Below are 24,004 nucleotides of genomic sequence, written 5' to 3' on the forward strand. Positions count from 1 at the left end.
CATGCACGACGTGAAGACACTTCCCATACAGACAACATCCTTCCAACTACATTCTTACACAGTATAGCATGCTACTCTTGTAGGCAATCGTTACAACGCCAAACATAGGTGTAGTAAGGGTTATATAAACGCTGCAAAACAATGCAACTGTAGCGTGTACACATCAGTAAGCCCTTTTTGGCTTTTTGCTAGACAGTCAGCTTCCCAGAGTTGAGGGGACATCATCAGGAAGCTGTCCTTGCTGGAAAAAACTAAATCACTGACCTGAACAGGGACGTGGAATTCCTATAGCTCTATGCCCGGGACATATTGTTTGGGGTCAAGGGCAACAAGTTTTCATGTGTATTTTGTCTTTGGGACAAGTAGGCCCAACCCACTACATCACAAACCCTTTGGCTGCCAGTTTACAGTATAACATAATAGATCAGGGTAAGGCATGCCTGCAGTTAAGATAATACTTGAGTCCATGTGTTAATGCTGTTCAAACTTGTATTTATGGTTCATTGATGCAAAGCCTTTATTATTAGTGTGAGCGCTCCAAGTAGATGTTGTCAGCTCAGACTGCACTACGGACAGTGGTTCCAGCATAAAAATGTATACACCCGTTTTCTAGATTTTAGGGCTAGTGTTGTGATTGGATAGTGTTAGGGTTCCCATTGGCTGAAGGGGTCACCTGATTACTACGGCTATAAAACAAGCATTGGCATAGCCAATAGGTCTCGCTTTTTGGACCCTATAAGTATTTAGTTATGCAGCAGAATATCCTTGGTGCAACAACACCAACTGTTGCATGGCTAAACACTTATAAGGTCCCAAATGCGAGACCTATTGGCTATGCCAATGCTTGTTTATAGGGATTCTATTTATTGCACTTCAATAAATAAATGCTAGCGGTAGAGAGAAATGCTCAGGTGTTTGAAAGGTTTGTAAACATTGGTACTTGCGTGTAGGAGGTTTCGTTGAACCGTATTCCTATTAGTGATAATGAATTCAAAAGCGGGATTAAATAGCTATTGAAGAAGGTATATTTATTCTACTTAGGGGGAAACCTAGGTGAAAAGCACTATAGGTAGGTTTTGTAGACATTTCTGCGCCTCAGACAGTGACGTCATCTGTTGTGTGCCTGATGTGGAAAACCACTTTAAAGCGTAAGATTGGAAACGAGACACGCACACCAACACTTAAACCTCTAGCCAGGGAAATTCTGCCAGTTACGTCATGTAAGCGGACACTGACCTGACTCAAAGCGTGCCTGAGAGGTACAGCTAATGGCTTCCTCTCTGCACAGCGGCACCTTCCCTAACACAATCCAGAGTTGCTGTGTAATTGTTGGTAGCTCAGTGGGCTGGTAACACGCTATAGTTGCTGTTTTTACTTTGCAGGTCGGAGGTCGGACCTCCAGTCCGACCGACAAACCCTATCTTTTGTATGACCCTGATAAAAGGAGTATCATTGAGGTGGATAAAATAGATGATTTGTTAATCGCGAGTCATAGTTCTGCCTGAATTGTCTGCTACACACATTGTCAATGTTGTGAAAAAGAAAGGTGATATCTGCGCAGTTAAGGTCATGACCTTACTGATTCCAAGAGCTCCAGCAGTATTAGCAGCAAAATCTGGGCACGCCTGGCAAAGAAAAAAAAGTCTCCGTTGGTTAATGTGCCTGCTGCAAAGTACTGACTGCAGAGCTCAGATCTGAATCCCCGCAAAAATTCAGCACTCTAGAGCATTCTGTGTTGACAGAGCAGACCATATTAAGCTTGGCAAACAAAACGCTGTATTTATTTTAAAGTATGTGGTGATTGCAAAACGGCCAGAGCAAGGGCTAGACGAAACAAATAAAACAAGCGATGCGCGCTCTGTGCTGGGGGAGAGGGAGGGCCATTAGCCTGTAAGAACTCGCGGCAAGATCAAAGGAAGGGTGGGAGGGACATTGGGGAACAGATGACCATGAAAGTTTATGGGCCAAATGCGTGTGCCTGTGGCCACGTGAACTCGAAGAAAACCGCACGGAAAAAGCGGTGGTTTCACGAGGATTTTGAGCACTTGAATTCTCGCCATTTCCCATTCCTTCGGAATGGAAAAGACGAGATCTAAAAAGGCCAGGCTAAGGGCGTCTCAGCCCGGGCGTCGTGGATAAGGGCAGAGAGGACAAGGGTAGTTGCCGGTTTGAGCCTGTTCAAGACTCGTCGGGACTAGGGCCAGAAATGCTGCCCTTTTTCTTATTTAGCAATACCCCAAACTCCGAAGACCTAAAAAAAAAAAACTTTCACTTTTATCCCTCCACTATCCTTTTCAATCGAAATTAACAGACTAACATGTTAACTTCTCAAATTCCATATTAAACTACACTAATATACTACCCAAATAACTGAATAATATATCCACTACTCAAATTACTATATATATATATATTCTTTATTTTTTTACTATACTAATTTTCAACAGTAATCCTTTATGGGTTCCGGAGTGGCGTGCAACACCCATTAGTGCTATATGAATGCAAATCTTTCTTGCCCTTTTATCCCTCCGCTATCCTTCTCACTCCAAGTAACTGACTAATATCTACCACTGAAATTACTTCATATTTCACCATATTAATTCACCACTAATCCTTTGTAGGCTTCCTGAATAGCGTGCGTCAACAAGCGCTACATAAATACAAACCTTTGTCCTCCTCTATCCTTCTGCTATCATTCCAAATCCAAATAACTGACTAACCTATCCACCACTTAAAATGTACTTGCATGTTTTACTATACTAATTCAACACTAATCCTCTATGGGTCCCGGAGTAGCGTGCTACTCGCCGAAAAAGCGCTTAGACGCCTCGTCAGGGGTAGTAAGCGCTATATAAATGCAAATACAATACAATACATTGCCACAGTAGCCCCTGCCACTGACTCTGTCGATATGCTCCTTGTGAAAGACCAGAATACGCTGTCACTCACAGTGAAGCTAGCCGATGTACAGAGAGAAAGACAGATTATTAATAAACACAAAAGTTCCTGGTTAACCCCAGAGATAATTAGGGGCCCAATTATTAAAGAAAGTCTCAAAGGTGCACCCATGTCCTTGCAATAAGTGCAAATATACAGCTTTTGTGAATTCACAAGACTTTACAGAAGTAGGCCTAGAAATAATACTCCTAGAAAATATTTGTGAATTGCATTTTAGCATGAGCAAATATGCAGGTGTAGATTTGCTCATGCGAAAATCTCAGTGTTTGCAAGTTCACTTTACCTACGACCACCTTTTTTCCCAACCCTAGAAGAAGATTTATGTCTGCCATTGACAGGAGTACATTTCCAACCTTTCTGATTATGGGAAAAGATTAGAGAAGAGTTGTTGAAAACCCTTAAAACATTCAAGTTAGTCGGTTTGCTTAGACTCAAAAGGACATTCCAGCACTGGATTTTTTGCTTAACATTACCTTCAGTCCCAGTATGTAGATCGACCGAAACATGGCAACATTAGAGAATTGCTAGTATTCAAACCCTACTAAGGAGCCCTGGCATAATCACAGAGGCCATTTCAGAGCTCTTATATAAAGAGAATGTGGCCATAATTTGTCACCGCATTTCATGGCCCGAAAGGGACAAGTAGATTTTTAAAGCAACCTGTCCCATGGACAAGTAGATATTTTATTAAATTCCACACCCCTGCCTGAAGCACCCTGAAGCCAACCTGCTGCTGAGGGAAGAAGACTGGGTCAATCTCAACTGCAGAGATGGCAAAGCACCAGAATAGTTTGACCCACAGATCTAGGTGGGCCTGCCAGCCAAAAGAGGACTAAGAAATGGAATCTGCGTGCACCACGGCATGTGGACTGAAGACTCTGCATGAGCACAATTCCTTGAGGAATCACAGACAGTGGCAGTCACCACTGTCCCAGAGTAGACTGTGCCCGAGGCAGAACATGATGTAGGCAAGAAACTCATGTCGAGGCGGAGTTCATCACCATCTCGAAGTTGTGGCAAGGCTAAGTATTCCATTGTCAAGAAGTCATTGTGCTCACAGCAGAGCATGTCAATGCTCCAAAGACTATGCCCAAGTGGACCGTGCTCCCGCCATTCAAACAACTGCACCCAAGGTGATGTGCCACTGCACCTATGATCCCCAAGGTGGCTGCTCCAAGCTGCGGTGACCTCTGGTCTTGGTGGCCTGCTGACCACGACTCACAAGTGACCCAGAAGAGAGCCCTCTGTGCACTAGACAGACAGCTGCAGCAGAGGATGACAGGAGGCGGCTTCCACAGGTGTTCTGCTGTAGTTCTTCCTGGACCATGGATCAAGTCTTCATCTGGCGCATCTCTTTCAGAACCATGAGTGAAGACAGACGCTTGCTACAGGACCCCGCTGCTGGTGCCGAACTCGTTGAGGCCTAACTGGGAGGAACTGAAAATCTAAGATTTGTTTGAGGCACAGATAACAGAGACTGAACGTCAGTGCAATCTGTATCAAGGACTTGCAAGATAAACACTTAACACTAGGTTGAGGATGACTGCTGAGATTCGTGTGAATGGGGAGGAACCCAAGAGAGAGCACTTCGGTGGAGCACATTACAAGGTGCAGTGGCCTTAGCACCTAGACAAAAATTGTGACTGTTTTTCAGTGCTTTGAACTAATATGTTTTAATTGTGTACATTATTAACAAAATGTTCTTTTATCAAAGTAAGGCACTGGGTTGGACCATCAGTTAATGCCCTGCTGGGTGACTGCAGAGTGCTGCACTTGAGTACCCCACAAGCTACCTCCTTTAGAAGCCTGTGACTGCTCGCCATCGCTACCACTAGGAGTCAAATGCTGAAAGGGTTCTACTTGTATCAGTTTACACAGCTATATTAGTGTCTTCCTTCAGGACAGCGAAGACAATCAACCAAAGCCCATGAATGAAATCCTGTAGCTTCTACTTGACTCATGCCTCCTAAACAGGGTTTGGACAGAGTCCAATATAAGAGTAATGAGGTTCCTAGTGTACTACTAGTGAGATAAATCACAGTTGTAAAGAAAAGATGTTTTGTCAAATACCTAAACCTCCTTTGCTGCAAAAGGCTTGACATGGTGAAAAACGTGCACAGGCTACCTTTCGGTATTTGGTGCCCTCAAACAGCAGTTCGCAGAACTATTATTGCCTTCAAGAGACAATAACTATAAGGGCCCATTTCTAACAAGAATTTGCAATGCAATAGGTCTCGCATTAGGAAAGTTTGAGCTATTGGTATTGTAAATGACAAATTTTGTATGTATGTGTTGGTTTTGAAAATAGCTAAATTAATAGCTTTGTCATTTACAATGCCAATAGTTTTAGCTTTCGCAAATGTGACACCTATAGCATTTGTAATGCAGTATGTGCTGTATTTACGTGACTTAGATGTATTGATATTACAAATAACAATGACTTTTAATTTTTTTAAATAATTAATACTTAAGTAAAAGTTATTGTAATTTATAATGGCAATAGCTTAAACTGTTGTAAATAACTTTTGTGAAGATTATGTTCAGTGTATTTTATTGTGACGAAAATCCAAGAACAGAAGTGAAATATTAACATCTTTTTGTGACATTTGTAATAAAGCTTGAAACATTGAGAGAACATATGTGAACCAGTTGTTGTTAAATGGTTGCACAGATTGATGCTGTGGTGGCGCTGAGGTGGCGCTGAGTGATGTTGTGGTGGCGCTGAGTGATGTTGTGGTGGCGACGAGTGATGCTGTGGCGTTCAGTGATGCTGTGGTAGCACATAGTGATGTTGCGGTGGCCCCGAGGGATGCTGTGGTGGTGCTGAGTGATGCTGTGGTGATGCGATAGATAGAGGGAGGGCGATAGATAGAGGCAGGGAGGGCAATAGATAGAGGGAGGGAGGGCAATGGATAGAGGGAGGGCGATAGATAGAGGGAGGGCGATAGATAGAGGGAGGGCGATAGATAGAGGGAGGGCGATAGATAGAGGGAGGGCGATAGATAGAGGGAGGGCGATAGATAGAGGGAGGGCGATAGATAGAGGGAGGGCGATAGAGGGAGGGCGATAGATAGAGGGAGGGCGATAGATAGAGGGAGGGCAATAGATGAAGGGAGGGAGGGCGATAGATAGGGGGAGGGAGGGCGATAGATAGGGGGAGGGAGGGCGATAGATAGGGGGAGGGAGGGCGATAGATAGGGAGGGGGAGGGAGGGAGGGCGAGAGATAGATAAATAGATAGATAGAGTGAGGGCGATAGATAGAGGGCTATAGATAGAGTGAGGGCGATAGATAGAGGGCGATAGATAAGAGTGAGGGCGATAGATGTAAATGTAAATGTAAACGTAGACGTACTTGTAAAGCGCACCGATACTCCTGAGTGTCCTGGCGCTGTACTCATACCGCTAGGGAACCCTTCCTGGTTTTTCCCAGTGAAATGTCCACTCCTGGGCATCCCCAGGGTGCAACCAGGCATCCCTAGCGCTGTAGGGGGCGGTTGTGGAGACTAAGCAAGCTATTGCCCAGAGTTGCAGCGTGGGACCCATGCTTAGAGTAGGCAACGAGGCGAGGAATTATGAGCCCAAGATCCGCCGAGACCAGCCAAGGCAGGAATTGAACCCTGGTCCCGGACCAGACCTCTGCATCAGGGTCTGCCGCTCTAACCATTGAGCCACACTTCTCCACGATAGATAAGAGTATGGGCGAAAGATAAGAGTGAGGGCGAGAGATAGAGTGAGGGCGAGAGATAGAGTGAGGGCGAGAGATAGAGTGAGGGCGAGAGATAGAGTGAGGGCGAGAGATAGAGTGAGGGCGAGAGATAGAGTGAGGGCGAGAGATAGAGTGAGGGCGAGAGATAGAGTGAGGGCGAGAGATAGAGTGAGGGCGAGAGATAGAGTGAGGGCGAGAGATAGAGTGAGGGCGAGAGATAGAGGGAGGGCGAGAGATAGAGGGAGGGCGAGAGATAGAGGGAGGGCGAGAGATAGAGGGAGGGCGAGAGATAGAGGGAGGGCGAGAGATAGAGGGAGGGCGAGAGATAGAGGGAGGGCGAGAGATAGAGGGAGGGCGAGAGATAGAGGGAGGGCGAGAGATAGAGGGAGGGCGAGAGATAGAGGGAGGGCGAGAGATAGAGGGAGGGCGAGAGATAGAGTGAGGGCGAGAGATAGAGTGAGGGCGAGAGATAGAGTGAGGGCGAGAGATAGAGTGAGGGCGAGAGATAGAGTGAGGGCGAGAGATAGAGTGAGGGCGAGAGATAGAGTGAGGGCGAGAGATAGAGTGAGGGCGAGAGATAGAGTGAGGGCGAGAGATAGAGTGAGGGCGAGAGATAGAGTGAGGGCGAGAGATAGAGTGAGGGCGAGAGATAGAGTGAGGGCGAGAGATAGAGTGAGGGCGAGAGATAGAGTGAGGGCGAGAGATAGAGTGAGGGCGAGAGATAGAGTGAGGGCGAGAGATAGAGTGAGGGCGAGAGATAGAGTGAGGGCGAGAGATAGAGTGAGGGCGATAGATAGAGTGTGGGCGATAGATAGAGTGAGGGCGAAAGATAGATAGAGTGTGGGCGAAAGATAGATAGAGTGTGGGCGAAAGATAGATAGAGTGTGGGCGAAAGATAGATAGAGTGTGGGCGAAAGATAGATAGAGTGAGGGCGAAAGATAGATAGAGTGAGGGCGAAAGATAGATAGAGTGAGGGCGAAAGATAGATAGAGTGAGGGCGAAAGATAGATAGAGTGAGGGCGAAAGATAGATAGAGTGAGGGCGAAAGATAGATAGAGTGAGGGCGAAAGATAGATAGAGTGAGGGCGAAAGATAGGTAGAGTGAGGAGGATAGATAGATAAATAGATAGATAGAGTGAGGGCGATAGATAGATAGAGGGCGGAAGATAGATAAGAGGGCGAAAGATAGGTAGAGTGAGGGCGAAAGATAGGTAGAGTGAGGGCGAAAGATAGGTAGAGTGAGGGCGAAAGATAGGTAGAGTGAGGGCGAAAGATAGGTAGAGTGAGGGGGATAGATAGATAAATAGATAGACAGATAGAGAGGGCGATAGATATTTTATTTATTGATTAAGTTTTATATAAAGCGAACTGGGCGATAGAGTCAGGGCGATAGAGTCAGGGCGATAGAGTCAGGGCGATAGAGTCAGGGCGATAGAGTCAGGGCGATAGAGTCAGGGCGATAGAGTCAGGGCGATAGAGTCAGGGCGATAGATAGATAGAGGGCGAAAGATAAGAGTGAGGGCGAAAGATAAGAGTGAGGGCGATAGATAAGAGTGAGGGCGATAGATAAGAGTGAGGGCGATAGATAAGAGTGAGGGCGATAGATAAGAGTGAGGGCGATAGATAAGAGTGAGGGCGATAGATAAGAGTGAGGGCGATAGATAAGAGTGAGGGCGATAGATAAGAGTGAGGGCGATAGATAAGAGTGAGGGCGATAGATAAGAGTGAGGGCGATAGATAAGAGTGAGGGCGATAGATAAGAGTGAGGGCGATAGATGTAAATGTAAATGTAAACGTAGACGTACTTGTAAAGCGCACCGATACTCCTGAGTGTCCTGGCGCTGTACTCATACCGCTAGGGAACCCTTCCTGGTTTTTCCCCGTGAAATGTCCACTCCTGGGCATCCCCAGGGTGCAACCAGGCATCCCTAGCGCTGTAGGGGGCCGTTGTGGAGACTAAGCAAGCTATTGCCCAGAGTTGCAGCATGGGACCCATGCTTAGAGTAGGTAACGAGGCGAGAAATCAGCTCCGAGGAATTATGAGCCCAAGATCCGCCGAGACCAGCCAAGGCAGGAATTGAACCCTGGTCCCGGACCAGACCTCTGCATCAGGGTCTGCCGCTCTAACCATTGAGCCACACTTCTCCACGATAGATAAGAGTGAGGGCGATAGATAAGAGTGAGGGCGAAGGATAGATAGAGGGCGAAGGATAGATAGAGGGCGAAGGATAGATAGAGGGCGAAGGATAGATAGAGGGCGAAGGATAGATAGAGGGCGAAGGATAGATAGAGGGCGAAGGATAGATAGAGGGCGAAGGATAGATAGAGGGCGAAGGATAGATAGATAGAGGGCGAAGGATAGATAGATAGAGGGCGAAGGATAGATAGATAGAGGGAGGGGGAGAGATAGATAGAGTGAGGGGGAGAGATAGATAGAGTGAGGGGGATAGATAGATAGAGTGAGGGGGATAGATAGATAGAGTGAGGGGGATAGATAGATAGAGTGAGGGGGATAGATAGATAGAGTGAGGGGGATAGATAGATAGAGTGAGGGGGATAGATAGATAGAGTGAGGGGGATAGATAGATAGAGTGAGGGGGATAGATAGATAGAGTGAGGGGGATAGATAGATAGAGTGAGGGGGATAGATAGATAGAGTGAGGGGGATAGATAGATAGAGTGAGGGGGATAGATAGAGTGAGGGGGATAGATAGAGTGAGGGGGATAGATAGAGTGAGGGGGATAGATAGAGTGAGGGGGATAGATAGAGTGAGGGGGATAGATAGAGTGAGGGGGATAGATAGAGTGAGGGGGATAGATAGAGTGAGGGGGATAGATAGAGTGAGGGGGATAGATAGAGTGAGGGGGATAGATAGAGTGAGGGGGATAGATAGAGTGAGGGGGATAGATAGAGTGAGGGGGATAGATAGAGTGAGGGGGATAGATAGAGTGAGGGGGATAGATAGAGTGAGGGGGATAGATAGAGTGAGGGGGATAGATAGAGTGAGGGGGATAGATAGAGTGAGGGGGATAGATAGAGTGAGGGGGATAGATAGAGTGAGGGGGATAGATAGAGTGAGGGGGATAGATAGAGTGAGGGGGATAGATAGAGTGAGGGGGATAGATAGAGTGAGGGGGATAGATAGAGTGAGGGGGATAGATAGAGTGAGGGGGATAGATAGAGTGAGGGGGATAGATAGAGTGAGGGGGATAGATAGAGTGAGGGGGATAGATAGAGTGAGGGGGATAGATAGAGTGAGGGGGATAGATAGAGTGAGGGGGATAGATAGAGTGAGGGCGATAGATAGAGTGAGGGCGATAGATAGAGTGAGGGCGATAGATAGAGTGAGGGCGATAGATAGAGTGAGGGCGATAGATAGAGTGAGGGCGATAGATAGAGTGAGGGCGATAGATAGAGTGAGGGCGATAGATAGAGTGAGGGCGATAGATAGAGTGAGGGCGATAGATAGAGTGAGGGCGATAGATAGAGTGAGGGCGATAGATAGAGTGAGGGCGATAGATAGAGTGAGGGCGATAGATAGAGTGAGGGCGATAGATAGAGTGAGGGCGATAGATAGAGTGAGGGCGATAGATAGAGTGAGGGCGATAGATAGAGTGAGGGCGATAGATAGAGTGAGGGCGATAGATAGAGTGAGGGCGATAGATAGAGTGAGGGCGATAGATAGAGTGAGGGCGATAGATAGAGTGAGGGCGATAGATAGAGTGAGGGCGATAGATAGAGTGAGGGCGATAGATAGAGTGAGGGCGATAGATAGAGTGAGGGCGATAGATAGAGTGAGGGCGATAGATAGATAGAGTGAGGGCGATAGATAGATAGAGTGAGGGCGATAGATAGATAGAGTGAGGGCGATAGATAGATAGAGTGAGGGCGATAGATAGATAGAGTGAGGGCGATAGATAGATAGAGTGAGGGCGATAGATAGATAGAGTGAGGGCGATAGATAGAGTGAGGGCGATGGATAGATAGAGGGCGATAGATAGATAGAGGGCGATAGATAGATAGAGTGAGGGCGATAGATAGATAGAGTGAGGGCGAAGGATAGATAGAGGGCGAAGGATAGATAGAGAGGGCGAAGGATAGATAGAGAGGGCGAAGGATAGATAGAGTGAGGGCGAAGGATAGATAGAGGGCGAAAGATATATAGAGGGCGAAAGATATATAGAGGGCGAAAGATATATAGAGGGCGAAAGATATATAGAGGGCGAAAGATAGAGTGAGGGCGAAAGTTAGATAGAGTGAGGGCGAAAGATAGATAGAGTGAGGGCGAAAGATAGATAGAGTGAGGGCGAAAGATAGATAGAGTGAGGGCGAAAGATAGATAGAGTGAGGGCGAAAGATAGATAGAGTGAGGGCGAAAGATAGATAGAGTGAGGGCGAAAGATAGATAGAGTGAGGGCGAAAGATAGATAGAGTGAGGGCGAAAGATAGATAGAGTGAGGGCGAAAAATAGATAGAGTGAGGGGGAAAGATAGGTAGAGTGAGGGCGAAAGATAGGTAGAGTGAGGGCGAAAGATAGGTAGAGTGAGGGCGAAAGATAGGTAGAGTGAGGGGGATAGATAAATAGATAGACAGATAGAGTGAGGGCGATAGATAGATGGAGTGAGGGCGATAGATAGATAAATAGATAGATTGACAGATAGAGAGGGCGATAGATAGATATTTTATTTATTGATTACGTTTTATATAAAGCGAACTGGGCGATAGAGTGAGGGCGATAGAGTGAGGGCGATAGATAGATAGAGGGCGATAGATAGATAGCTAGAGGGCGATAGATAGATAGATAGCTAGAGGGCGATAGATAAGAGTGAGGGCGATAGATAAGAGTGAGGGCGATAGATAAGAGTGAGGGCGATAGATAAGAGTGAGGGCGATAGATAAGAGTGAGGGCGATAGATAAGAGTGAGGGCGATAGATAAGAGTGAGGGCGATAGATAAGAGTGAGGGCGAAGGATAGATAGAGTGAGGGCGAAGGATAGATAGAGTGAGGGCGAAGGATAGATAGAGTGAGGGCGAAGGATAGATAGAGTGAGGGCGAAGGATAGATAGAGTGAGGGCGAAGGATAGATAGAGTGAGGGCGAAGGATAGATAGAGTGAGGGCGAAGGATAGATAGAGTGAGGGCGAAAGATAGATAGAGTGAGGGCGAAAGATAGATAGAGTGAGGGCGATAGATGTAAATGTAAATGTAAACGTAGACGTACTTGTAAAGCGCACCGATACTCCTGAGTGTCCTGGCGCTGTACTCATACCGCTAGGGAACCCTTCCTGGTTTTTCCCCGTGAAATGTCCACTCCTGGGCATCCCCAGGGTGCAACCAGGCATCCCTAGCGCTGTAGGGGGCCGTTGTGGAGACTAAGCAAGCTATTGCCCAGAGTTGCAGCGTGGGACCCATGCTTAGAGTAGGCAACGCGGCGAGAAATCAGGTCCGAGGAATTATGAGCCCAAGATCCGCCGAGACCAGCCAAGGCAGGAATTGAACCCTGGTCCCGGACCAGACCTCTGCATCAGGGTCTGCCGCTCTAACCATTGAGCCACACTTCTCCACGATAGATAAGAGTGAGGGCGATAGATAAGAGTGAGGGCGATAGATAAAAGTGAGGGCGATAGATAAGAGTGAGGGCGATAGATAAGAGTGAGGGCGATAGATATTTTATTTATTTATTAAGTTTTATATAGCGCGAACTGGGCGATAGATAGAGTGAGGGCGAAAGATAGATAGAGTGAGGGCGATAGAGTGAGGGGGATAGATAGATAGAGTGAGGGGGATAGATAGATAGAGTGAGGGGGATAGATAGATAGAGTGAGGGGGATAGATAGATAGAGTGAGGGCGAAAGATAGAGTGAGGGCGATAGATAGATAGAGTGAGGGGGATAGATAGATAGAGTGAGGGGGATAGATAGATAGAGTGAGGGGGATAGAGTGAGGGGGATAGAGTGAGGGGGATAGAGTGAGGGGGATAGAGTGAGGGGGATAGAGTGAGGGGGATAGAGTGAGGGGGATAGAGTGAGGGGGATAGAGTGAGGGGGATAGAGTGAGGGGGATAGAGTGAGGGCGATAGATAGAGTGAGGGCGATAGATAGAGTGAGGGCGATAGATAGAGTGAGGGCGATAGATAGAGTGAGGGCGATAGATAGAGTGAGGGCGATAGATAGAGTGAGGGCGATAGATAGAGTGAGGGCGATAGATAGATAGAGTGAGGGGGATAGATAGATAGAGTGAGGGGGATAGATAGAGTGAGGGCGAAAGATAGAGTGAGGGGGATAGATAGATAGAGTGAGGGGGATAGATAGATAGAGTGAGGGGGATAGATAGATAGAGTGAGGGGGATAGATAGATAGAGTGAGGGGGATAGATAGATAGAGTGAGGGGGATAGATAGATAGAGTGAGGGGGATAGATAGATAGAGTGAGGGGGATAGAGTGAGGGGGATAGAGTGAGGGGGATAGAGTGAGGGGGATAGAGTGAGGGGGATAGAGTGAGGGGGATAGAGTGAGGGGGATAGAGTGAGGGGGATAGAGTGAGGGGGATAGAGTGAGGGGGATAGAGTGAGGGGGATAGAGTGAGGGCGATAGATAGAGTGAGGGCGATAGATAGAGTGAGGGCGATAGATAGAGTGAGGGCGATAGATAGAGTGAGGGCGATAGATAGAGTGAGGGCGATAGATAGAGTGAGGGCGATAGATAGAGAGAGTGAGGGCGATAGATAGAGAGAGTGAGGGCGATAGATAGAGAGAGTGAGGGCGATAGAGAGAGTGAGGGCGATAGATAGAGAGAGTGAGGGCGATAGATAGAGAGAGTGAGGGCGATAGATAGAGAGAGTGAGGGCGATAGATAGAGAGAGTGAGGGCGATAGATAGAGAGAGTGAGGGCGATAGATAGAGAGAGTGAGGGCGATAGATAGAGAGAGTGAGGGCGATAGATAGAGAGAGTGAGGGCGATAGATAGAGAGAGTGAGGGCGATAGATAGAGAGAGTGAGGGCGATAGATAGAGAGAGTGAGGGCGATAGATAGAGAGAGTGAGGGCGATAGATAGAGAGAGTGAGGGCGATAGATAGAGAGAGTGAGGGCGATAGATAGAGAGAGTGAGGGCGATAGATAGAGTGAGGGGGATAGATAGATAGAGTGAGGGGGATAGATAGATAGAGTGAGGGGGATAGATAGATAGAGTGAGGGGGATAGATAGATAGAGTGAGGGCGAGAGATAGAGTGAGGGCGAGAGATAGAGTGAGGGCGAGAGATAGAGTGAGGGCGAAGGATAGATAGAGAGGGCGAAGGATAGAGAGGGCGAAGGATAGAGAGGGCGAAGGATAGATAGAGAGGGCGAAGGATAGATAGAGAGGGCGAAGGATAGATAGAGTGAGGGCGAAGGATAGATAGAGAGGGCGAAGGATAGATAGAGTGAGGGCGAAGGATAGATAGAGGGCGAAAGATATATAGAGGGCGAAAGATATATAGAGGGCGAAAGATATATAGAGGGCGAAAGATATATAGAGGGCGAAAGATATATAGAGGGCGAAAGATAGAGGGCGAAAGATAGATAGAGTTAGGGCGAAAGATAGAGTGAGGGCGAAAGATAGATAGAGTGAGGGCGAAAGATAGACTGAGGGCGAAAGATAGATAGAGTGAGGGCGAAAGATAGATAGAGTGAGGGCGAAAGATAGATAGAGTGAGGGCGAAAGATAGATAGAGTGAGGGCAAAAGATAGATAGAGTGAGGGCGAAAGATAGATAGAGTGAGGGCGAAAGATAGGTAGAGTGAGGGCGAAAGATAGGTAGAGTGAGGGCGAAAGAAAGGTAGAGTGAGGGGGATAGATAGATATTTTATTTATTTATTAAGTTTTATATTGCGCAAACTGGGCGATAGAGTGAGGGCGAGAGATAGAGTGAGGGCGAGAGATAGAGTGAGGGCGAGAGATAGAGTGAGGGCGAGAGATAGAGTGAGGGCGAGAGATAGAGTGAGGGCGAGAGATAGAGTGAGGGCGAGAGATAGAGTGAGGGCGAGAGATAGAGTGAGGGCGATAGATGATAGAGTGAGGGCGATAGATGATAGAGTGAGGGCGATAGATGATAGAGTGAGGGCGATAGATGATAGAGTGAGGGCGATAGATGATAGAGTGAGGGCGATAGATGATAGAGTGAGGGCGATAGATGATAGAGTGAGGGCGATAGATGATAGAGTGAGGGCGAGAGATGATAGAGTGAGGGCGAGAGATAAGAGTGAGTGAGGGGGATAGATAGATAGAGTGAGGGGGATAGATAGATAGAGTGAGGGCGAAGGATAGATAGAGTGAGGGCGAAGGATAGAGTGAGGGCGAAAGATAGATAGAGTGAGGGCGAAAGATAGATAGAGTGAGGGCGAAAGATAGATAGAGTGAGGGCGAAAGATAGATAGAGTGAGGGCGAAAGATAGATAGAGTGAGGGCGAAGGATAGATAGAGTGAGGGCGAAGGATAGATAGAGTGAGGGCGAAGGATAGATAGAGTGAGGGCGAAGGATAGATAGAGTGAGGGCGAAGGATAGATAGAGTGAGGGCGAAGGATAGATAGAGTGAGGGCGAAGGATAGATAGAGTGAGGGCGAAGGATAGATAGAGTGAGGGCGAAGGATAGATAGAGTGAGGGCGAAGGATAGATAGAGTGAGGGCGAAGGATAGATAGAGTGAGGGCGAAGGATAGATAGAGTGAGGGCGAAGGATAGATAGAGTGAGGGCGAAGGATAGATAGAGTGAGGGCGAAAGATAGATAGAGTGAGGGCGAAAGATAGATAGAGTGAGGGGGATAGATAGATAGATAGAGGGGGATAGACAGATAGAGTGAGGGCGATAGATAGATATTTTATTTATTTATTAAGTTTTATATAGCGCGAACTGGGCGATAGAGTGAGGGCGATAGAGTGAGGGCGATAGATAGATAGAGGGCGAAAGATAGATAGAGGGCGAAAGATAGATAGAGGGCGAAAGATAGATAGAGGGCGAAAGATAGATAGAGGGCGAAAGATAGAGGGCGAAAGATAGAGGGCGAAAGATAGATATAGTGAGGGCGAAAGATAGATAGAGTGAGGGGCGATAGATAGATAGAGTGAGGGCGATAGATAGATAGAGTGAGGGCGATAGATAGATAGAGTGAGGGCGATAGATAGAAGTGCTCAGAGCTGCTTCTTCATTCAATGTAAGCCATCGCTTCACTCCAATGAGAGCATCTGAGCATCCTGAAATTGATGGCCTTTGCACAATAAAAGTGTTTATATACCTCAAACTTCTTTTTCTGCTACATAATCTACTGCAAGATTTCCTTCTGTTCCTGCTCAATGGTTTCTCCAATGAAATGATCTGAACTGCTTGTTTCTTTGCTGATTTTTTGGAGAGCAGAACTAGAGCACAGCTTGTAACTACTCCTTTCAGTCTTTCGTTATATTTCAGTTACTGGTGCGGGTACTGCATCATTGAGGCATACAGCCCTGGTGCTGGGTGTGCAGAGGCGATTTTTACATCGACATAAACATAGGAAATAACTGGAGCAAATTTAAATTATACTGTTTTTGTGCATGCTATTTAAAAAACAAAAACACGCTATTCCCTCAAAGTTATTACCAGCAAAATAACGTGAGTGTAGTTTGCACAAAGCTCTTAAATAGCACTAGAAACAAAGAAAACAAGTGAAAGCAAGTTGCGGTAAAGCGGGTTTTGGGCTTTCCTTTAATTTTCTTCCCGAAGTGTGCTCCAGGCAATACGTTAATTTCTTTGTACGCCGTGCTTGTGCTGCACATTTGAAGGCTTGACAATAACATGCTAGTTGGGGCTGAGCAACACCATCGCTGCCATACCAAAATGGTTAAAGGGACTGTAAGAAGGGGAGGTGCAAGGAAAACAAACTGCGAGGGGCAGAAGGAAGGAGACAATGTAAATTAAAAAATTCAAATGAAAAGGAGCGGGACAGGTCAATTACAACAAACTGGTGTCCAGCACAATAGCATTTACATTGGAAATGCTGTGCTTCTGTCAGAGATTGGTCAGAAACTAGAAACAGCAAGGGTCCGGGACCGAAAGAAACGTTTAAAAAACAAGCTCCCAGCATTGCTGTGGCGGGGGGGGAGTGGGGGGCAATACATTACTCTCTTTTTACGTCGTGTTTGTGCTGCACATTTGGAGGCTTGACAATAACATGCTAGTTGGGGCTGAGCAACACCATCGCTGCCGTACCAAAATGGTTAGAGGGACTGTAAGAAGGGGAGGTGCAAGGAAAACAAACTGTGAGAGGCGAAAGGAAGGAGACAATGTAAAAAAAAAAAAATCAAATGAAAAGAAGCGGGACAGGTTAATTACAACAAACTGGTGTCCAGCACAATAGCATTTACATTGGAAATGCTGTGCTTCTGTCAGAGGTTGGTCAGAAGGCAGAAACAGCAAGGATCTGGGACTGAAAGCAACGTTTAAAAACGAGTTTGAGGCCTCGGAGCCACGCCAGTCCCTGGCTCGGACCGCTCCATGAATTCTCTGCCTAAATTTAGAGTGGGACCTTAAGATAAGTAGCAGAGAATCTACCGATGGGAGCACTGAACCAGTTAAGAATGATTGAGAAACTAAAGAAGACACTGATAAATATTCGGCTTCACATTATTATTGTTTTGCAGAAAACAGAGATAAGCGGTTTCCACGCGTAACATTAAGATACACAGATAAGGTTGTCAAGGAAACCACAGCAAATAAGTAGGCAACAAGTAAAACATGTTAACGTATTAATCAGCCTTGACAGCTCGCTTACCACCCAGGAAAAGCTGTGAAACTAACTGAAGCATTCGTGGGATCACCACAGACCTTCAGGTTTTAATTCCGATAACAGAGTTGAAAAACAATCAACTTGCCTGAAGAATTTTCGGAATATATAGAGCGGGGCGAGTGACTATAGTCAGAAAGCGAAAAAGGACTGCATTCCTCGGCTGGAGCACTGTAAAGAACAAGCTCTGAGTCATCTGCAATAGTCGCCTGATTGAAATTCCGGTCTGACCATAGTGCATCTATTCACAAGTGACAACTGTCATTTCAAGTTTCGGCTCCATCCAGTCCGTGTCCTGAGGAGAACCCCTACTAGCGTTGAGGTTCGAAACGCTTTGACTCTGAGCCTCGGAGAAAGAATTTGGGTGCCGCAAGGACCATTGAGACCTATACAGTGCTATTCCTTGTCCCGCAACCCTGTAATTTGGTTTCCCCCCATCCTTGGCTCAGTTAGACAGGCAGGCAGCTCTCTGTGATTAGAGGTCCGCTTGTCTCTTTGTACCCAATAGAAAGGACTGGTCCCTAATGCTTAAGTTTCGTTAGGCTATTGATTCTACATTGTTTGGTGTTTTTGTGTGTCAATGTACAGTATTGATTTTTGACTACCTGTATACCACTTGTATATATATTTTTGCACATTGTCATTGTTTGTATATACAATTCTCACTGTCTGACGACTGTTTATTTGATGACATATTTCAAGTATTCATATGTTTTTCAAAAAATACAAAAACTAAAATAAAATAGATGACCTTTCAGAATTAACTTGCTGTTTGGAATCATAAATGGTGAAAAAAAAAAAAAAAAATCTGTCTGGCATCCTTGTTTGTTTAGCAAAGAACAAGCTCTTGGCATTGCTGTAGTGGTGGTGGAGGGGTTGCGGGGGAGCTGCAGCCTTTGAAGTCTGATGCTTAGGCACAGACAAATGATGGTGCGCGATGTGCATGCGGGGGAGCAGCAGCCTTCGATGTCTGATGCCGAGGCACAGACAAATGGTGGTGTGTTATGTGGCTGGCGTGCGCACGCCTGTCTCACATGAACTGTATGGGATCCGCAGCAGTTTTGGTAGACTTTTCTTTTCCACTTACTATAATTGGCAGGTGAGACCTAAAAAGGCAGTCCACACTTACGCAATATCTCCATCTTGCTGGCAAGCAGATCCCTGCCTTCCTGAAATTTAAGCCCACATACAATATGAGAGGAGAGAGTGGTAGGAGCTCTGTAAGGCATTTTTGGATGTACACACTGAGCCCTTCCTTTGAAGTCCTGCGAAGTTATTGGCTATTTATGATAGTAAATCCTACACCAACTTACTCACAGAAGTAGCACAAACCTTTCTGGATACCATCAATGGTGACACAAAGACAGGTTAACCAGCCTTGAAACACTGATTACAATGAAGAAAATTGATCACTAAACTGCATCCTCAGTCTCCTGAGTCACAAACGGGCACAACATGTGGTGGATCATAGGCGATGCATTATCAGGTGGCTGTTATGGGGGAAGGACAGCTTTTCTAACATCGCCCCCATTTCTTTTGCCATGTTCTTCATTCTATGTCCTTTTCTTCCCTTATTTATGCTTCTAGTCCTTCCCTTATCACTCTCACTCGGATATGCCTATATTACTTCACATGTCTTAACAAGAATTGGAATAGCCAATAGGTCTCGCTTTTGGGACCTTATAAGTGTTTAGCCAGAGCTATTGGCTTAGCCTATGTCTTTAAGCTATGTTTTAGAGCAGCATTGGTGCTGTGAGGCATGTTTGCCAGTACTCTCCTTTGCCACATAAAGAATATTTCTTGGGCAACTGCGCAAAGTAGTAGTTGGAGGTCCTGTCCCCTATGGGAAAAATGCCAGTGCCTTGGACTTCACACAAGTAGTGCCCTGCAGTGCCACAGACTATTATGGAAGTGTATGTTTTTTGTGACCAAATTTTTGCTTTTAGCCTATTTTTAGGTTTCGGCTACCGTCCCACTGCGTAAGCAGTGGGTGGGCGGAGCCGAAATCTTTTGTTGTTAGTAGGGGGCCTTAACACGCCCCTCTTCTCAATTGGCTGGCCTCGTAAATGCTGGCCAGCCATTGGAGGAGAGGAGCGTCACTGAGTTGAGGGCCCGCCTAGACGCGATTCGGGGGCGTTTCCGGGTCTTTTTTTAAGTCCCGCCCTCTCCTCTTCCCATTGGCTGGAATTTTACCTTCCAGCCAATGGGAAGGGGAGAGCACGCCCCCGAATCCCTACAGGACGCTGTGTTTTCTGAGCAGCTACCGAGGCTTTTAGGTAAGCCTCTGCCCCCCTGTTTGTGCCGTTGTTTCTTGTTGTTTTTGTTTTAGATTGACGAGGGCCCGGTAGCTCCCTCGGCAATATAGATTTGTAAAAACCTTGGCAAAATAAAATGAGCATTGATAAAACAAAACGGCTGTCCGCCAACGTCAGATTCATTGGTTTTGCCAAGACTTGTTTATGTTGGAGTCTTAGAAGGCATACACCCTAGTTACTAGCTGTTGTCGTTGTGCATGTCGCACTATTCGGGTTTTTAAAGAGGTGGATTGCGCTTGTTTCTTAAAAGAGTAAACGATATAATTAGGTCCCGCGCAGCAGGTGTAGCTTATCTTTGTGCACGACCGTCAGCAGTCGCTGGTGCCACCGCCTCCTTTTAGCGCACGTTTGGTTCTTGAACCTTGGTGTGGGAAGCTACGGAATCGACTGAAGCGAAAGCGAGATCTGTATTTAAAAACGTAGAAGGAAAAAGAGCAGGTTTACTTTATTTTGCGTATCGTAGCATGCTGCATCTATTCACGAAACCTTAAACCAATTGCACGAGGAAACGCCGACTTATGGTGGAGGGGGTGGGGCGTTGACGAACAGCTGCCTACGGGTCCTGCGTGTCAAGCGTATCTTGCATTCCGTCAAGTCTTTCTGTGTATCTCAAAAAGAGTGTTTCTAAACGCCCATTGTTTTAACTGCTGCTAGCTACAAAGCAAAACATGTCGATGTAATGGGAGACTTGGCATCTAGGCCTGCACTGAAGGGAGGGCTCGCTGGGATGAGAGGATGGCTGATTTTTGCAGTATTTGCTGTTCATCTCTCCTCCCTAAGCAATGCATGTTTCTCATGGCGCGTTGGCACACGGTTACCGTTTCCATCCTATAGTAGACCTTTGTGGTTGACAGAGTCAGAAGTATGCAACTCTCTGTTACTCTATTCCCCCCTCCCGCTGTCCATGTGCCTGCCCGCCCCCCTCCCGCTGTCCGTGTGCCTGCCCGCCCGCCCCCCTCCCGCTGTCCGTGTCCCAGTCTCTGGGTCTATCACATTCAGAGGAGGCTCGGGTGGGGGCTGCCCCCACCCTCCTCTGGAGCGAGAATAACCCGATCATATCCATGTATTTTAAGGAAGATAGCGCCTCGTTACCATGTCGGCGCCTGTCGCCTCGGGGACGCCCCGGGCATCCTTGCTGCGGGCCTGGCTGTTGGTGTTCACAAACATGCGCCGTACTTATCCGTTACTGTTCGGAAATAACCATATAAACACGTTGTGAACATATTTCTTTAAAGATACAGCAAAAAGCAAGATTTAGGAAACCCGACTATAAATCTGACATGCTTCGATCTTATTTCAATTTTACAGCCGCCAGTGTGTAGCAAAGACATCTTCTTGGGCGCGAACTTGTAATTTATGCCCAAGCGCCTTGGCCATGTAGGCGCTGTATTATGGCACCCATAGCCTCCCCAGCCCCGGTTTCAGTCGAGAATAGGCGCCTCTGGTATCACATACGGATTGGGTGACGGTTAAAGAGAGCCAATACACAACAGACAGCTCTTTATTATGGGCCCCAATGTTCTGGTGACATCCAGCCATTCAATATGTAGTTGGTTCGTAACCAGCAGCTGCGTATTGCCCAATGACGTCATGTCTTGTTCCTGCTGACGTGATAATAAACCACGACAAATGGGCTTAACTATCACCAGCACTCCAAAGGGCTTTGTTAACCTTTATAATGCATGCATTGCGTGCATTTTTGTCAACAGTCGTCCATTTTATTTGCCTTTGAATAGCTCAATCACACCGTTTGAATGGCCTCAAAGCGCTTTATGACCCTAGATGTTTTTGCGATGCTGGGGCTCTCGTTGCGCATAGTATTTTTAACAAAATTATATTTATTCGTGTTTTTTTCGAAACAGTGAAATGTGTGCAGAAATGAGTAATATAGGGACTGCGATTATAGCTTATACGATTATAGCTACTGGGCTTCCAAATGGAGTAGAGTTGTAATGGGAAGTATTTGACAAGTCGGAAAAGGATGACCCAGGAAAAATGTTCTTGCTCTTTGTGGCATGATAACACACCAGTCAGTCGTTTAGCATTCGGGCGTGCATAGAAGGCGGCTCTAACCAGCAGATTTCCATGCTGCCAGGGCAGCTGGGGAGGTTAATGCACCTGTTGCCCAGACCCGCATAAAAGCAGTAGGGCGCGGGTTTCATTCCTGCTAGAAAGCTCAGTGGGCTGCTGTGTCTGCTGCAGACCCGGTGTCTAATTACTACTCCGAGCGCTTGAATCTTAGTAACATAGCTCAGGGGGTTGAGTGAATACTACAGAGATATGTTGCTGACTCGCTGGACACCGGTCAGTATTTAACAACTATAGTGTTACACTAAATATTTAAACGTTGCGGGACACTTTGGCATATGGTGGCGCTTCATAATTGGACAGTGCAAAATATTATTATTCTACTATTGTAAGTTGAAAAGAACTAAATAGGTGTTGCATTTATTTATATAAAATGATATTTGACCGAAAGCAGCTCACATTTATTTTATATAAATAACACGAGTTATTTTCAAGAAAATACAGGGCTTAGGCAGGCCATACAGCTAAATGTACATTTCTAATACTTGCCAAAGGAATTCCTTTTTCCAGTTCCTTTTTGGTTGCACCATTTGAGTCATGAAAACGTGCATTTCTGTGTGATCATTAAGACGACTGAACACTTAAAAAATAATAACAATTGTATTGTGCCCAGGAAAAGCGCGCGCAGCCTCTCATACTTTTTCGGCAATGTATTGTCAGCATACAGTGCAAAAAGAGAATTCTACTAAATATGATAGTCCTCAAGCAAGCGTTTTCCAAGTTTTCGAATCTAGTAGGACTGTGATTGGTGTGTTTGTGCTGAGTGCACTCTGTCTCATGTACAAAACCAGTGTGTATTTTTTAATTTTTTTTGTATAGTTTTTTTTATATAGCGCGAACTCGGCCCGAAGGTATCTGGGCGCTATACACGAGCACCAGGTTGCATCACATAAGGATGCATTCATTTTTTGTAGGCACGGAGAGATGAAGTGATTTGCCCAGAATCACAGGCTGTTGAGTCGACGCCGAGATTATTCAGTCCTTGTTCTTCAGTCTATCAGGTTTTAAAAGACATGGCACCGCCGGAAGCGGCCTCTTGTGTATTTCTGAGTTATTTTGCTGACCCACGGGTTTTGTTGCAACATAGTTCTTTTTTATTCTGCATATTGTAGTGTTTGTATTCCCTTGCCCTCTTCAGATCTCAAAGAGAAAGCAGAGTGTTTTTCCCCTAGAAAAATAACAAGCATTTACAATGCAATGGTCTCGGCATTATTAAAGGTAGAGCTATTGGCATTGCTCATGACATTTTTTTCTTTTTTTTTTAAACATAAATAAATGGTATTGTCATTTACAATGGCAATAGGTGAGCATTAGAGAGTATTCGCGGACACAGAGCACACACAGAGCCGCGCACACACACAGACAGAGCCACGCACACACACAGACAGAGCCACGCACACACACAGACAGAGCCACGCACACACACAGACAGAGCCACGCACGCACACAGACAGAGCCACGCACGCACACAGACAGAGCCACGCACGCACACAGACAGAGCCACGCACGCACACAGACAGAGCCACGCACACACAGACAGAGCCACGCACACACAGACAGAGCCACGCACACACAGACAGAGCCACGCACACACAGACAGAGCCACGCACACACAGACAGAGCCACGCACACACAGACAGAGCCACGCACACACAGACAGAGCCACGCACGCACACACACAGAGCCACACACGCACACACACAGACAGAGCCACACACGCACACACAGACAGACAGAGCCACGCACACACAGACAGACAGCCACGCACACACAGACAGACAGCCACGCACACACAGACAGACAGCCACGCACACACAGAGCCCCGCACACAGAGCCCCCCCACACACACAGAGACACACACACAGAGGCACACACACAGAGGCACACACACAGCCACACACACAGAGCCACCCCCCACACACAGACACACACACACACACACACACACACACACACACACACACACACACAGAGTCCCACACACACACAGAGCACCTGCTTCCCATGACCATAAAACAAGCAGGTGTTGCACACGGCACCTTTTGTTTTTATTAAAATAAAAATCTGTTATTTGTGTAGCGCTTTCACAAAAGTGCTTTACGTCGAATGCGGAAAGGAACAGGAGTGGTGCCAATGCACTCGCA

At 46.5% G+C, this 24,004-nt stretch overlaps 1 protein-coding gene across 1 annotated transcript in view; it reads right to left on the reverse strand.

The window, feature by feature from the left end:
* DRAP1 (DR1 associated protein 1) overlaps positions 1-24,004 on the reverse strand; it is a 232,081-nt gene that overhangs the window by 162,026 nt on the left and 46,051 nt on the right. The gene's annotated exons all lie outside the window — the stretch shown is intronic.

This window comes from Lissotriton helveticus, chromosome 9 (genome assembly GCF_964261635.1).
Source record: "Lissotriton helveticus chromosome 9, aLisHel1.1, whole genome shotgun sequence".
NCBI lineage: Eukaryota > Metazoa > Chordata > Amphibia > Caudata > Salamandridae > Lissotriton > Lissotriton helveticus.